Below are 15,380 nucleotides of genomic sequence, written 5' to 3' on the forward strand. Positions count from 1 at the left end.
AACGCTGAACCGACACTTCTCTTTATCCTGGGACGGGCTGTCTTGGGTTCTGCCCACTTCCTGGGACACAAAGAGTCGTTGATTGAGTTCTTCGGACGGGGAGGGCCGGCTGCTCCTACTCCTCCCGTTCAGGTCTGCAACCAAATCAAGTAGTTTAGTACTCCACTCTTTCCCGTTTGCATTTTTTCCCAACCAGGTTTTGACTAGGCCAATACTTCTTTCAGCCACCCCGTTTGCTTGTGGTGTATAGGGAGGCGAATAGACCCTGACTATTCCCCACCTGCGACACCATTCGTCTACCTGGGCGTTTTTGAAATGAGTTCCATTGTCTGTTCTCAACTCTTTTGGGATTCCTAGCCACATGCACCCATCTTCTAGTGTCTTGATCACACTGTTTGCATTGGCTTTTCTCACTGCTTTCAGCCCGACGTGTCCTGACATCGAGTCTACCAGCACAACCAGGTATTTTTCACCCTTTGCGCCACTTATTCCCATGGGGCCAGCTACGTCCATACAAACCGAGCCCCACGGCACAGTACTCCTGATCGTCAATCCGTCCGTGCGTCGTCCTCTTCGCCCTGCGTTGTATTTGTTGCACGGATTACAATCCCGCAGAACCGCACGAATCATTCGGTCAGGGACCCAGAGTTCCAGCTTCTCTAACTCTTTCCGCGTAGGCAGTGGACCCGCGTGGCCTAGTGCTTCATGCACTGCCGACACGACTTGCCTCACGCTCTTGTCTGGGACCACTTTTCCGCGAGGGGTCTTGTCCCATTTTTCTGCTCCTACAACTATTATTCTTCTTTCCTGGACGTATCGATCAACTTCGTTATTCCCTCTCCAATGAGCTCCTTCTTTTACATGAGATTTCTGGTGAACCACATCCAGACTCAAATTTAGCCGTAACTCGGCTATTTTTTTCCACACTTCATAGTGGGCCACTAGTTTTCCTTTCGCGCCCTCAAAGCCATTCTCTTCCCAAATGGCTAGATCGAATTTGAGAGCTTGCGCGCAATAATGACTGTCAGTTATAAGTCTTACGCGTCCAGCGTGATTTTTTTCTGCTTCTAACAGTCCTTCCAGCACTGCCGTGGCCTCTCCTGCTTGCGCGCTGCCGGGTGTCTTTCCTTTGCGGCGGCAACGCTCCACTCCATTCTGCTTCAGAATAAACCCCCAGTGGGCATTCTGCTCTCCTTCCTTTTTTGACCCATCGGTGTAAAGAGTCCATTCATAGGGCTTCTCTTCATTCATACTCTTTTTGGGTATCGGCTTCTTTGTGGAGGTTGTATTTGGTCCAATTTCTAAGTCGGGGTCTAGTAGGATGTCTTCCCATCTGCCCCATCGGATGTTGGTCGCTTTAGTGCTCTCGATTGTAGTCTTTCTTAGAAAACGATGCACGTTACTTCCGGTCTGGACTTTGATACCTTGTCCCTGGGCCAGGTCTTTTAAATTACTCCAGTACCTTGCCAACACTGCAAGTTCTTTCTCCTCCTGGGGGAATTTTTTCTCGACGCTGGACAGGGTGTAGGTCCACAAGGCCACCAAACCGGCACCTTCGTTGCTGACCGACACCATTGCATCATTTTCTTCGCACTGCACCTTTGCGACCAGTCTTACTGTCAAACTTCGTGGCTCAAGCCGCACGGCTTCTCGGACGGCCTGTTTCAAATTATTCAAGTTCTCATTGTCTTTGTCTGACCACTGCCACTTTGTTGGTTTTTGGCCCTCCGGTGTTTTCTTCAAGCGGCCGTACAGTGGCCTTGCATGTTTCTGATAGTGAGGAATATGATCCCGCACATAATTGCACAGTCCAAGTATTCGCTGCAACTCTGTTTCTGATCTCGGGGGCGAAATCTGTTCAATTTTCTGTCGAAATCCTTCTGAGATTCCTAGGTTCTCAGTCACTTGGAATCCCAAGTAATCCACTTGGAATCGAGCTAGTTGGCATTTCTTGAGATTCAGCTTGAGGCCGGCAGCGGAGACTCGTTCCACCACTTTCTGCAGCAAGTCCAAATGTTCTTCCTCTTCGTCATTTGAAACAAACACATCATCGATGTACACCGTAACATCCAAACCACTCAAAACTTGTAAAACCGCTGATTGAAACACATTTGGGGAGTTTTTGTATCCTTGTGGCAATCTTTGCCACACGTATGATTTCCCTTTATGCGTGAATGCTGTTTTTCCTTGTGATGTTTTGGCCAGTCGTAGTGAAAAGAACCCGTTTGCTAAATCAATGCATGATTTGTATTTCTTCACTCTTAGCGTCTTTAGGGATGCCTGGGGATTTATGAGGCTAGCTCGATTAGCCACCGTCCGGCGGTTAAGAGCTTTAAAGTTGATAACTGGCCTCCATCCTCCCCCGGACGCCTCGGGTTTTTTTCACTGCCTGAATCGGGCTGTTGGTCACTGGATTTGATTCTTCCCGAATGATGCCAAGCTGTAGAAGTTCCTTCACGATTGTTTCCATTTCAGCCACTGCTTCGGGATTCAAGGGATATTGTCTCACCGGTGGATGCACTCCTCCTTCAATTGTGTGGATGTATTTTGATCCAAGGTCACCACAGTCGTTCTTGAAATACGCCACAGCTGCCCTTTCCAATATAGCGGTCAGTTTCTGCTTCCCATCTGGAGACAGGTCGCTGTTTTGGACCAATTGGATCCGGACGGAGTCCACATCCACAGGTTTGTACCACTCATTCAGTGGCATGGTTTTAGTTGGACCCACTCGGACTGTTTTTGCTTTAATATTTTCCAACCTTGCTTTTACTGGCTGACGCTGATGTGCTGGTTTTTTCAGATCTTCGGCGTCTCTTAATGTCAGTAAATTGTGGGGCCCTTTCACCCAAACGATTCTTTTCCAGACTCCAATTGGCATGCTGGTCACTGATCCATCTGCCATCATAACAGTTAGGTGTCCTATCACTTTCAAGGCTTTGCGGGTCATCGACACCTCAGCTCCGGTATCTACTATATATGGAGCTCCATCAATATCAGTGTAGAGATTGTCTCCCTCTCTGTACACGCCTGACAGGGTGACCCGCGCCTCTTTTTCACTTATTTTCTGGGCCCAGCAGGGGCCGCAGCCTTGCGAGCCTCTGCCAGGGCCTTTCTTTCTTCTGGTGACATTTTGTCATACACATCTTTTGCCACATAACCAGTTGAATTCACTTTACCATAAGGGGGTTTGGGATTCTCTCGGGTGTTTTGTCTCTGATTATCATTAAATTTTTGCCCCTTCCCATAAGTTGGCTGTGGTGGTGGTTTCCGACTTGCTTGTGTATCTTCTGTGCGAGTGCGAGTGCTGCCCGATGGATTCGGCTTTTGTCTCTCCATGTAGTGTTTTGTTACTCTGTCCCATTTCTTTATGGATTCTTCGATTCGTGCCAGAGTTGCCTCCGCACCCAGCTTCACAAAAGTGGTGTCCTTGTCCTCGGTAACTGCTCTCAATACTCGCACGTATCTGTTTGGGCTTATCACTTGTTTCAACTTATGCCACACATTCAGCAAGGTGAGACCCTGTTTTAATGCTTCTTTAGCTCTGGTTATATGTGCATCTTCGTCATCTTCTTCATCATCCACCCACCTCTGGTAGGCTTCCTGGGCTGTCTCATCCCTTCCAATGGGCTCGGCTGTAATATATTGCAGCCACAACTTCTTTGACAACTCTCCGCCCGGACCGTCTTTGATTACTGGCCAAGTTGCCAATAAATATTCTTTGACGCTTTCTTTTTGGTACTTTACGCGTACCATTCCTTTTAAAGTTTTAAAGGCTCGTGTCTCTCTTTCCAGGTCATTTCCGGGCATCCCTGTATTTTCCAGATAAGTCGCTCCCAGTTGTGTGGTGCTCGGCTGAGCTTGTTGGGTGAAGTTTCCAATTATGTTGGTTTGTGTGGACATTGCGGGATTAACAGCGTGTGTGTCCAAATCTTCACACGCTCTTAGTTCTGCTTGAGCGGCATCATACACACCCTGCTTCATCCTCCGCAACAATACGTCATACATTACGGTCACAAAGCCTTCCCTAAAATTTTTTGTCAAATCTGTGTAACTTACTAGGGTGTGGTAGGCTGGTGTGTTTAACACATTCATCGCCTCCCTGTAAGTTAGCTTCACCGGGACGTCTATATTTCCTTCTATTTTTTCCCACCAGGCTGGTGGGAAGGGGTATTCTTTCTGCCTAACTTCTGGGATATAGGTTTTCCTTCCATCCTTGGTTTCCACCCATCCTAATTGAACCTCCCTTGCCAGCCTTTCCGAAGCCTGGAAGATGCTTAACACCGGCTGTTGCTTCTTGAATCCTTTCCGGGTTGCTCCTAGCACAACTCTCGGTGGGGGGTCATTAGGATCAGGAGGGCCTACTGCCGACATCACCGAAGCCTGATTTTCCTCTTCGGAGACCACGTCATCACTCGAGGTGGCCGCCTCCCTGTCTTCTCCCTCTCCATCATTATTACCCTCTTCCTCGTGGGATGTATGAGCATGTTCAGTGGCCCCAACTCCGGTGTTCCTTGATTCTATTTGTTGACGTGGGCCCTGAACCGTGGAGGGTCTATTTTTGGGAGTAGACGTCAGGCGTGCTCGGTAAGAGGTACCAGCCACTTCTCGGTTTGATCTTAAAACCACTCTCCTCTCTCTTTCAATTCTTCTCCCTCTTTCCTGAGGTGGTTTCTCGGGAGCCGGGACCTCAGTTGGTGCCGGATCCGGCCCCCCCGGTTTAGTTATCTCTGGGTTGATTTTGTGGGTCACGGTTTCGTCCTCATCCCCTGTAGTTGGGGATGGTGTCCTGGACCGTACGGTCCTCTTTTGCAATTCTGGGGTAGCACTTGAGGCTGCCCCTTTTTCTTCTTCTGTTCGAATTGTTTTGGCTGATGGATGAGGCAAGACTGTCACCTTACGTTTTGTTTGCTGTTCCATCTTCTGCTCTTTACGAGCCACCTGTAGCGCTTGGTCATATGTGGCTTCCAGGGCTACCAATTCCCTTTCTCTTCTTTGAGAGGCTGATATTGCCAACACCAACTCCAGCCCTTCCACTGCTGTGATCGGGGTGGATATCTGCAGCTTATAAGCTCCTGCAATTGCTGTTTCCGCAATTTTCCATGACATCCGTCCAGATCTAACGCCATTTACTTCCGTAACTATTCTTCTGGCCCCCCTCTCGATGGCAGCATCCACCGCTCTCTCCAGAATTTTTGTCATCATCTTCAGGTAATCCTGCTGGTCCAGGTCCGCACTCCACTTCTGCACGACGGCATGTATTATCATGTGATATTTTGATCTTCCCCCACTTGTGAAGATGAAGGTAAGATCCTCCGGGACATGCTCCATCTGCCGTCTTGCATCTTGTAGGTCCTCAATATATTTTTCACCGGCCATCAACCTCAACCGTGAATCAAAGGTCTGGTTCCAGGCACGGAATTTGTCGTTGGTGAAGACAATGAGGGCGTCTCCTGTCAGTGACCAAATATCTCCGACAAACTGGCACATCAGCACTCCGTTGCCCACAATCACTTTCTTGGTTGATTCTTCCGGTAAAGACGGTAGGGGGTCTTTTCTAATAAGGGGATTGAGCTTTGGTGCAAAGGCGCCTTCGCGCCTGGTGTCCTTGGTCTCCCATACCTCCTCTGTGTCCTTGCTCGTGCCCAACCCTTCTTCCTCTTTAGGCACTTCCTCTTCGTCTTCACTGGAGAATACCGGCTGATCAGTTCTTTTCTCCAAAATACTTCTCATCCTCGCCAGGTGCTGCATGCACTCGTAATAGCGAGGCACTGCCTGCACTTCTCCAGGTAATGGAGTTGCAAGCTCGCTCTGGATGCCAGATTCGTTGGTCAGCATTTTCACTATTGAGTCCAAATCTGTACTTGTACTTATTATTTTTCTCATATTACATTCCTCCACCATTTTTGCCCCCCATTCACACCAGTCAGGTGCTTCTCTTCGAGTGTAGCCCCTTTCAGGGTGGGCTGACACTATTATTGTTAGTCCATCTTCTCCTGGCTGCTCGGCAAAAAATCTTCCATCTTTCTCGATGGCTTCTTCCATTCGCGTTGAGAGGCATTCCGCCTCTATCGACGGGTTAGATCCCACTATGTACTCAGTCCATTTCTGAGGCCACTTCTCCAAGCCTCCTCCATACAATATTACACATGCTGGTTCCTCATGTCGTCTCAGAGGGTCTGGATTAGACCCCTCCTTTCTGGTTCCTTCCATAGGATTACCAGGTTCGAGGTCCAGTCCTCTTCCACCGCTAGCCATCTCTTTAATGAATAGCAGTTTTTTCAGTTGTAGGGACGAGCTGTCTTTTTTCGAAGCCTTTCCGTGTGCACTCGGGACAGGGACGATACAGCTCTTAGTTACTCAGCGGCGCCCTTCGCGTCGCCTCTACTCAGAACACCAATATGAGAACTCTTGCCTCACTTATTGATGCTCTCAACGGCGGGATGCACGTTTTTTTTTCTTTCTTTTTTCCCACCAGGTTTTTCTACTGACAGGAAATCCTAACAAGGGTACATTCAACAGCAAATTCTAATTCAAACGTTATTGTAGCGAACAGGAAATGACGACTAATCATCAGCCCGAAGCCCCTCAGCCTTTCAATTCTTGGGAACCTGTAAGTCACAGCGGGTCGCCAACAGTTAAGGGTCATGAACCATACAAGCCTCAGAAGAATCGTTGTGGCCGATTTTTGACTGTCTGGAGAGTATGTACGTTTACTACTCCTGGTGAGCTTCAATTGTCGTCCTCAACAAGCGGAAAAAGGGAAAGGGCGGAAAGAAGAGAAAAAAAAAAAAAAAAAAAAAAAAAAAATCCTTTTGTGAGTTCAGCGGACAAAAATCTGTAATCCTCTGATGCGTCCGGGAACAAAAATCTTGTAATCCACACAGGTGTCCGGGAACAAAAAAAAATTGTAATCCACACAGGTGTCTGGGAACAAAAATCTTGTAATCCACACAGGTGTCCGGAAACAAGAAAATTTGTAATCCACACAGGTGTCCGGGAACAAAAAAATTTGTAATCCACACAAGTGTCCGGAAACAAGAAAATTTGTAATCCACACAGGTGTCCGGGAACAAAAATCTTTGTAATCCACACAAGTGTCCGGAAACAAGAAAATCTTGTAATCCACACAGGTGTCCGGGAACAAAAAAAAATTTGTAATCCACACAGGTGTCCGGGAACAAAAAAATTTGTAATCCACACAGGTGTCTGGGAACAAAAATCTTGTAATCCACACAGGTGTCCGGAAACAAGAAAATTTGTAATCCACACAGGTGTCCGGGAACAAAAAAATTTGTAATCCACACAGGTGTCCGGGAACAAAAATCTTTGTAATCCACACAAGTGTCCGGAAACAAGAAAATCTTGTAATCCACACAGGTGTCCGGGAACAAAAAAATTTGTAATCCACACAGGAATTCAGCAACAAAAATCTTGTAAGGGGGAAATTAGTATATATTATAAAATGAAATTAAGAAGGAAAAAGGGAAAAAGAAGAGAGGAGAAAAGCCTACTTTTCTTTCTTTTTTATCTTTCAAAATAAAAAGCCCTCTCTTCTGTCGGTCTCCTAACTATCTGCCTCCTCCTCGGCTTTGGTTTTGGCATGAAATCTAAAACATTTGCAGGCTCCTCGTCGACTGGTTCATTTTCTGTATTTATACCCAATATCCGTGCCCATGTACCGGCCCCTCTGGCTTTTGCAAGTTCTGCTGCATACTCTGCGTATACTACAAACATTACTTTCAGCACCCCATACAAGTACAAGCTGTGAAGGAACTCCTCCTTACTCATGCTTAAAGTAATGTGCTGAGGGGCAACGGTCACCGTTTACTATGACACAATACAGTTCTAATCCTCCCGTGCTAATAAGGTTCTTTTCTAGGAAACTCTATTCCTTAAAGAGACTGTACTTATGTCACTCAAGGCCGTTCTGACATTTGTTTGTATCAGTGAGCGGAATTAGGACAGTTTCTGGGAAGAAAAAACTGAAAAACTCCACACAGGTTCGTTTTGGAGCTGTGAGCAAAACAAAAAAACAAATGTTCTTCTATTGTCTCATTTGTATTTTTTTTTTTTTTCTAAACTTTTACTCACAACCCCCCTCCTACTCGTTGGGCGCCAAAATGTCAAATGCACCTCTTGCAATCAGGTGCCCCCGGCTTCCCAGTAACGGGTTTGTTTTAGCCGGGTTCGGAGATTCGTCCGTAATCTAACCACCCGAGTTAAATTAACTCCTCCGGAATCAATCTAATTTCTGTACGACGCCAATCCCTCTCAAGTCACCCGAAGCGCGTGCCGAGTAACTCAATTCGAGGCAGGACTTCGAAGTGACCGCATCGTATTGATGGCTCCCCGCTAATGTTTGAAGTTCTTATTCGTTACGGATATTTTTTAGATGTCTTTGTTAAGACCTCAGGGATTCGTTTGTATAGCGCACCCAAGCACTAGTTTTGCCGAAGTAAATGTTGATATGGGTCCGTTCCACTTGGTCGCTCATGCAGCGAGCCGACCAACTTTTTTATTCGAAAGAGACTCGAATTAATAAAAGTGTGACAATAATAGCATTTAAGAAGAAAATTAATGCCCTTTATATTATTAATTCTAACTTCGTATACGTAGATCTAGCACTTGACCGTCGGAGTTCTTCACCCCACTTAATTGCTTCGAAGAGAATAGCGACTTTCTTAAACCGAATAAAAATGTCGTGCTGTCTTTAGATTTGCCCAATAATTAATTTGGAAGGCAAGTCTATTTTTTGATCGTGTCCTATTTAACTTTTGACGCGGCCCGTCAAAAAGGGGAACTGGGCCGCGCCCGTCGGACAATCGAAATATTTTTATCCTCCACCAACTTCACTGATTTATTTTAATCATCGTTGTTATGTTATTTAAAGGAAGTAAATTCTCAACCGAATTCACTTTCAACGAACTCAACTCTTCCGTTAAATATTTACGAAAGTTATTTAATTCTCTAACTTGCTCAGAGTTACTTTTTACGCGGCCCGTCGAAAAGGGGAACTGGGCCGCGCCCGACGGACAATCGAAATATTTTTATCCTCCACCAACTTCACTGATTTATTTTAATCATCGTCGTTATGTTATTTAAAGGAAGTAAATTCTCAACCGAATTCACTTTCAACGAACTCAACTCTTCCGTTAAATATTTACGAAAGTTATTTAATTCTCTAACTTGCTCAGAGTTACTTTTTACGCGGCCCGTCAAAAAGGGGAACTGGGCCGCGCCCGACGGACAATCGAAATATTTTTATCCTCCACCAACTTCACTGATTTATTTTAATCATCGTCGTTATGTTATTTAAAGGAAGTAAATTCTCAACCGAATTCACTTTCAACGAACTCAACTCTTCCGTTAAATATTTACGAAAAATATTTAATTCTCTAACTTGCTCAGAGTTACTTTTTACGCGGCCCGTCAAAAAGGGGAACTGGGCCGCGCCTTCGGTTGCCTATTCAGTACAAATCCGCGTACAACGAAGTAAGTAATATACAAAACACATTTATTGAAGAAACATGGAATAGAATTACAAATCTCAATTACCCCAGAAACTGAACAATTTCACTCACTGATACCCGTGTTAATAAAATCATTCAATCCCAGAACAATTCGATTGCAAAACACAGTTCATAAAAAAGGGAAGCGGTAATTACCAGCTGCGTGCTATTTTTGGTGAAAGCAAAGTCGAGTGATCAGTTCGATCTTGCTTCTAAAATCCAAATTAAAGAAACAGGCTGGCCACGAGGAATCCGGCGGCCCGATGACTATTCCCCCCTCTCGCTAAAATACATAAAAAATATAAATCCCTCTCACCTATTCCTCCTATAAAGTTGTCCAGTCCAATTTTTGGGAGTAAATCCAAGTTAATTTCAGTCCAGCGATCCTGCGTCTCACACAAAGATCTTCGGGACTTTGGAAAAAATCTTGAAACTCCTCCGGGCCTCTTCATGTATAAGCGCTCTTTTGGGGGAAAAAAGCCCTGAAGCTACTCCAGCAGGACCTTTTATAGACCTCTCCGTCCCCCCCCCCTCCCCTTTCTTTTCTCCTGTACTTTCCCTATAGGGTAAGACTGCCCAGTTTTCCCACGCCTATAGAAGGGACTGGCCAGCATTCCCACGCCTATAGAGGGAACTGGCCAGTCTTCCCCCGCCCATAGAGGGAACTGGCCAGCCTCTCCCACGCTTCGTTATCTGTGGCCTTTAGCAGCTGTTTCCGCCCTGACCACGCAGTACTTTCCACCAAATGCACAGCTAGTGGTAAAACCTTTCACTTCCCCTTTTCACCTTTGACCTACTTTCTGTTACATGAATTGATCGAATTGACAAATAATATTGCTTTAAAGCGGTTACAGAATACATTTTTAGCCAAGCAAAAAAATCAAAAAATAAAAATCACATAATAAACATTTCATTTGTGCTTCTCCAAACAATTTATGTCACGCCACTATTCTCAGTGACGGGTCCCTTGATCGAATTGACAAATAATATTGCTTAAAGCGGTTACAGAATACATTTTTAGCCAAGCAAAGAAATCAAAAAATAAAAATCACATTTGTGCTTCTCCAAACAATTTATGTCACGCCACTATTCTCAGTGACGGGTCCCTTGATCGAATTGACAAATAATATTGCCTAAAGCGGTTACAGAATACATTTTTAGCCAAGCAAAGAAATCAAAAATTAAAAATCACATAATAAAAATTTCATTTGTGCCTCCATGCGTGACTTACACTCTGACACCGTGTTCCTCTTTTCTATTTTAACTGGTCTAGCTTATTCTGGCCCCTCTTTTGGTCTCATGTTTTGGTCTGGCGCCATCTTTTGGACAAATTTGGAATTTCAGCTCTGTCAATTTATCCCTGTGAACAATCCATATTCTACCATTTGGACCATCTCTACCCCCATGTTACATGACACTTTCGATGTCCATTATTGAGGTGAGAATATTTGAAATTGTTGCTGAGGATGCGTGTTAATGCGACGAACGCTTTATAATGATTCGGTTTCTCGCTGTTTGATGAGCCTGACGGACGCACACCCACGCACAATGAGATGCATGAGAAACAGCCTTGGTTACCATCACATTTGAAGCGATGAATACGAAGTTAAATTTTATGACTCGGTGTATAAGTCGAGGTCGATTTTTTTCGGTCGATTTTGGATCGAAAAAGGTCGACCAATACACCGGCAAATACGGTATATGTATATGTACGTAAATATATATATATATTTTTTGCCTTCTTGATTTTGTAAGCATTATATTCTGTATTTTTTTCCCCTTTTTTATGCTCTATGTTCTTTGTTTTTTAATCACTCTTATGTAAAGCACATTGAGTTGCCTTGTGTGTGAAATGCGCTATATAAATAAATCTGCCTTGCCTTGCCTTACCTGTATGTCAATCAAGCAATGGGATGAAAGTGATACGATTTGGCTTCATACTTGGGCCAGCAACACCACTTATTTTTGATGGTCATAAACTTTCTTTAGTTAAAAAGAAAAAAGCGAGTGCGTGCGTTGATGCGTAATGCGTTGAATAGCTTGTTAGCTTTGGTGCCGGGTATGTGTATGCGCAGCCAAACTTGCTGCACTGAGGAGGTCTATTGCACATGTGCGGTTCGCTGTGATTGCCTTCTGACAGGCTTATGCCTGCCTCGCCTGCTACGCCTCCACTGCCATAATGAAAAGGGGAAAAACAAATTCAGTTGTTTTATTATAAAGTCATTTTCCTTTTAATTTCAATAATTTTGTATCATTTTGAACCAAAATCGCAGAATTTTTATAGTTATTTTAAAACCAAAGACGATTCGCTTGGAGGAGCCAACTCTAGCCTCCTCTGAGGATTGCGTAATCACACGGCTCCCTATGTTGACAGGCTCTGCAGTTAGACTGAACTGGTCTCTGTCTTTATGTTGCTGTTTAAGTGTTCAAACACTGTGGCTATATTAATTAATTTCCGTAGTTAAGCTGGTGTATATAATATATCTTGTGTTTTTTGTCATCTGTCTGTAACGTTGTGTTTCTTTAGATGAACAAAACGGCTTTGAAAAGAGATCTTACGGAGGCTACAAAAAAAGGTTCTCCAGCCTTATGGCAGGGGGTGCCATGTGCATAAGTGGAAGACTTGGCTTAAACAGATACCAAGGACCAAAGTTGTATTTGATAAGAGAGAGTCGGGTCAAGTTTATGACCAAGATTTATCGCAGAATCACTTTGAATAATAGTACATTTTTCAAGACTCAGAGTTGTGTCCTAAAATAGGTTCTTAGTTTTAGCTATAACGACTACGTCTTCGTACCTGTATTTCACCATGCCTGACGGAAGACCCCAATTTTAGTTGCACATCGTTTGCGCTCAGGTTTTCTGCCTAATTGTTCAAGTGTGCAAGTTTTAGCCGTATACCATGGAGTCATCATCATCATCGGCCGTCACTCGTGGTCGAATATGACTGTCCCCCGTCTTGGTCCTTGTGGGTCTTCAGATGGGCATGAAGGCCGATCCTGGACCCGATTGTTCTTGTGCAGTGTGGACAGTTGAATGTGGTGGTGGGCTTGGGTTGGGCCTTTTTGGTGGATGCTCTCTTTCTGAGTCTGTGCTCGTCTTCTGCAGTATGGTGGAGGTCAGCATTATAGAGTGCAGCACCCTCACGGACAAGGTTTCTCCATGTCAACCTATCTTTTGCCATGTCTTCCCAGGTCTTAAGGTCTATGTCAGGGGTCTCAAACTCCAGTCCTCGGGGGTCGCATTCCTACATGTTTTCCAAGTTTCCCTCGTTAAACACACCTGATTCAAGTATCAGGCTCCTGCAGAACGTGAGGATGAACTGATCATTTGAATCAGGTGTGTTTAATGAGGGAAACTTGGAAAACATGTAGGAATGCGGCCCCCGAGGACTGGAGTTTGAGACCCCTGGTCTATGTGGAACCTTTTGAGGTTTGTTTTAATGTTGTCCTTATACCTCATCTTCTGGCCTCCTGGGGCACGTTTTCCTTCAACAAGCTGGGAGTAGAGAACTTGTTTTGAAAGTCGAAGATCAGGCATGTGGACAACATGACCAGTCCATCTGATGGTGGCAGTGATGGTAGGGATGTCAGCCTCCTCCAGGACGCTGGTGTTGGTGCGTCGATCTTCCCAACTGATCCTGAGGATTTTTTGAAGGCATCTCTGGTGATATTGAACGTCAATAAGACCAAGGAAATCATTGTTGACTTCCGGAAGGGTCACACAACACACCTGCCGCTGATCATCGACGGTGCTGTGGTGGAGAGGGTGAGCTGCACCAAGTTCCTGGGGTGCACATCAGTGAGGACCTCTCCTGGTCCGCAAACACATCGTCACTGGCAAAGAAAGCTCAGCGCCGCCTGTACTTCCTGCGGAAGCTCAGGCATGCATGTGCTCCTCAGGCAGTCCTGTCTACATTCTACCGTGGCACCATTGAGAGCGTCCTCACCAGTTGCATCGCTGTCTGGGGTGGTAACTGCACTGAACAGAACTTGAAGGCCCTGCAGCGCATAGTGAATACGGCTGGTAAGATTATTGGTGCTTCGCTCCCCTCCCTGAAGGACATTTGCACCTCCCATCTCGCCCGCAAGGCAACCTCGATTCCCAGAGTTGTGAGTCACCCGGCTCACTCTTTGTTTGACCTTCTGCCAATGTCCGCTTTTGATGATGGAAGGCTGCCCAGATACTCACATTCAGTCTGTTGTTGTCAATGAAGATGTTTGGGGGCAGGACAGGAGTACTCTTTGGTGGTAACTGATGGAGGATTTATGTTGACCAAGCTGTTTGTATGCTTGGTCCTCTTCAGAGAAGGCAACAAGGGCGTTTTCATCCGGATACTGCAACTCCATGATGGATATGGTGGTTGTTAGGTTCAAAATCAGCAAAAGGATCAGCAGACAAAACCAGTGAGGCAGAATATCTTTTCTCGCGAGGAGTGCATTCAGACTTACAGCAATCCGACTACACTAAAAATCTGTTTTACACTCCTCGCTCTTTTTATTTGGAATGCCCTACCCACAGTGTGAGACGATAAGCCCTTAAGGGGGGGGGGGGGGGGGAGAGATTTTGGCTTCGTCTCGTAAGAAAAGAAACAAAAGGTAACGCACAAAGTGTTGCGTGCAGATATGGCTATATCACCAAAACAGTTTAAGCAATATTCCGAGAGATAAAAAGAGAAAGTGACGTTCTTTAAGGAAGATCAGAAGGTTCATGACGCATCGTTTGACGTGTTGTTTTCACGATCTGTTCTGGTGGACGCTGAGCTGTCAAGTCAAGTCAAGTCAAGTCAAGTCAAGTTTATTTGTATAGCCCTAAATCACAAACAGTCTCAAAGGGCTTCACATAGCCAAAATTGACAATTATTCTCAAAGCATCCCCTGATCATAAGCTCCCAAAAGGGCAAGGAAAAACTCAAAAAACCCCTACCAGGGGAAAATGAGAAACCTTGAGAAGGGACCACAGATGGAAGGATCCCCCTTTCAGGATCACCAGGTTATAATGGATGCAGAGAGTACACAAGTAATACATAATATGAAAATCAATGAAAAAAATGGATGTCGGAGGTGTCCTCGATTGTCCTGGCAGTGTCCTCAAGGGGGCCGAGCCACAGCTCCCCCATCCCGAACTGGTCCCCGAGAATCCAGCCAGCCGCTATCCGCTTTCGAGCCACCTAACCCCCTCCCCAGCCGGGGAGGAGGTGGGCAGAGAGAACAGAACAAACTCCGGCCAAATCGGCCATCACAAGTTAGTTAAAGGCCATCTCATAGAAATGTGTCTTTAAACGTGTCTTAAATGTTTCTACTGAGGTAGTAGTTCTAATATCCATTGGTAGGGCATTCCAAAGCTCTGGAGCCCGAATAGAGAATGCTCTAGACCCTGCAGACATTTTCTTGGCCCTCGGTATAACTAAAAGACTAGCGTTTTGCGAACAAAGGTTACGAGACGGAACATAAGGAACGACTAGGTCGACGAGATATGAAGGCGCTAAGCCATGCAGTGCTTTATAGGTTAGTAGAAGAACCTTGAAGTCACATCTTAAATGGACCGGGAGCCAATGTAATTCGGCTAATATTGGGGTAATGTGATCAAATTTTCTTGACCGTGAGAGCAGCCTCGCAGCGGCATTTTGGACTAACTGTAGACTTTTAATACTGGATTTAGGAAGACCAGAGAACAATACATTACAGTAGTCCAGGCGCGACGTGACGAACGCATGTATAATAGTTTCCGCATCCCCAGTCGAGAGGATAGGACGAATCTTAGCAATATTACGAAGGTGAAAAAACGCAATCCTGGTTATATTCTTAATGTGTTTTTGAAAGGAGAGCGTTTGGTCAAATATTACCCCGAGATTAGTTACCGTATCACTCT

At 45.3% G+C, this 15,380-nt stretch overlaps 1 protein-coding gene and 1 pseudogene across 10 annotated transcripts in view; both read left to right on the top strand.

Annotated features, from left to right (window-relative positions):
• LOC137840347 (uncharacterized) overlaps positions 1 to 14,742 on the top strand; it is a 29,829-nt pseudogene extending 15,087 nt beyond the window's left edge.
• Positions 1 to 15,380, top strand: part of adat1 (adenosine deaminase tRNA specific 1) — a 111,699-nt gene that overhangs the window by 28,871 nt on the left and 67,448 nt on the right. The window lies entirely within an intron of this gene.

The sequence above is a fragment of the Syngnathus scovelli genome, chromosome 6, assembly GCF_024217435.2.
Source record: "Syngnathus scovelli strain Florida chromosome 6, RoL_Ssco_1.2, whole genome shotgun sequence".
NCBI classification, from domain to species: domain Eukaryota; kingdom Metazoa; phylum Chordata; class Actinopteri; order Syngnathiformes; family Syngnathidae; genus Syngnathus; species Syngnathus scovelli.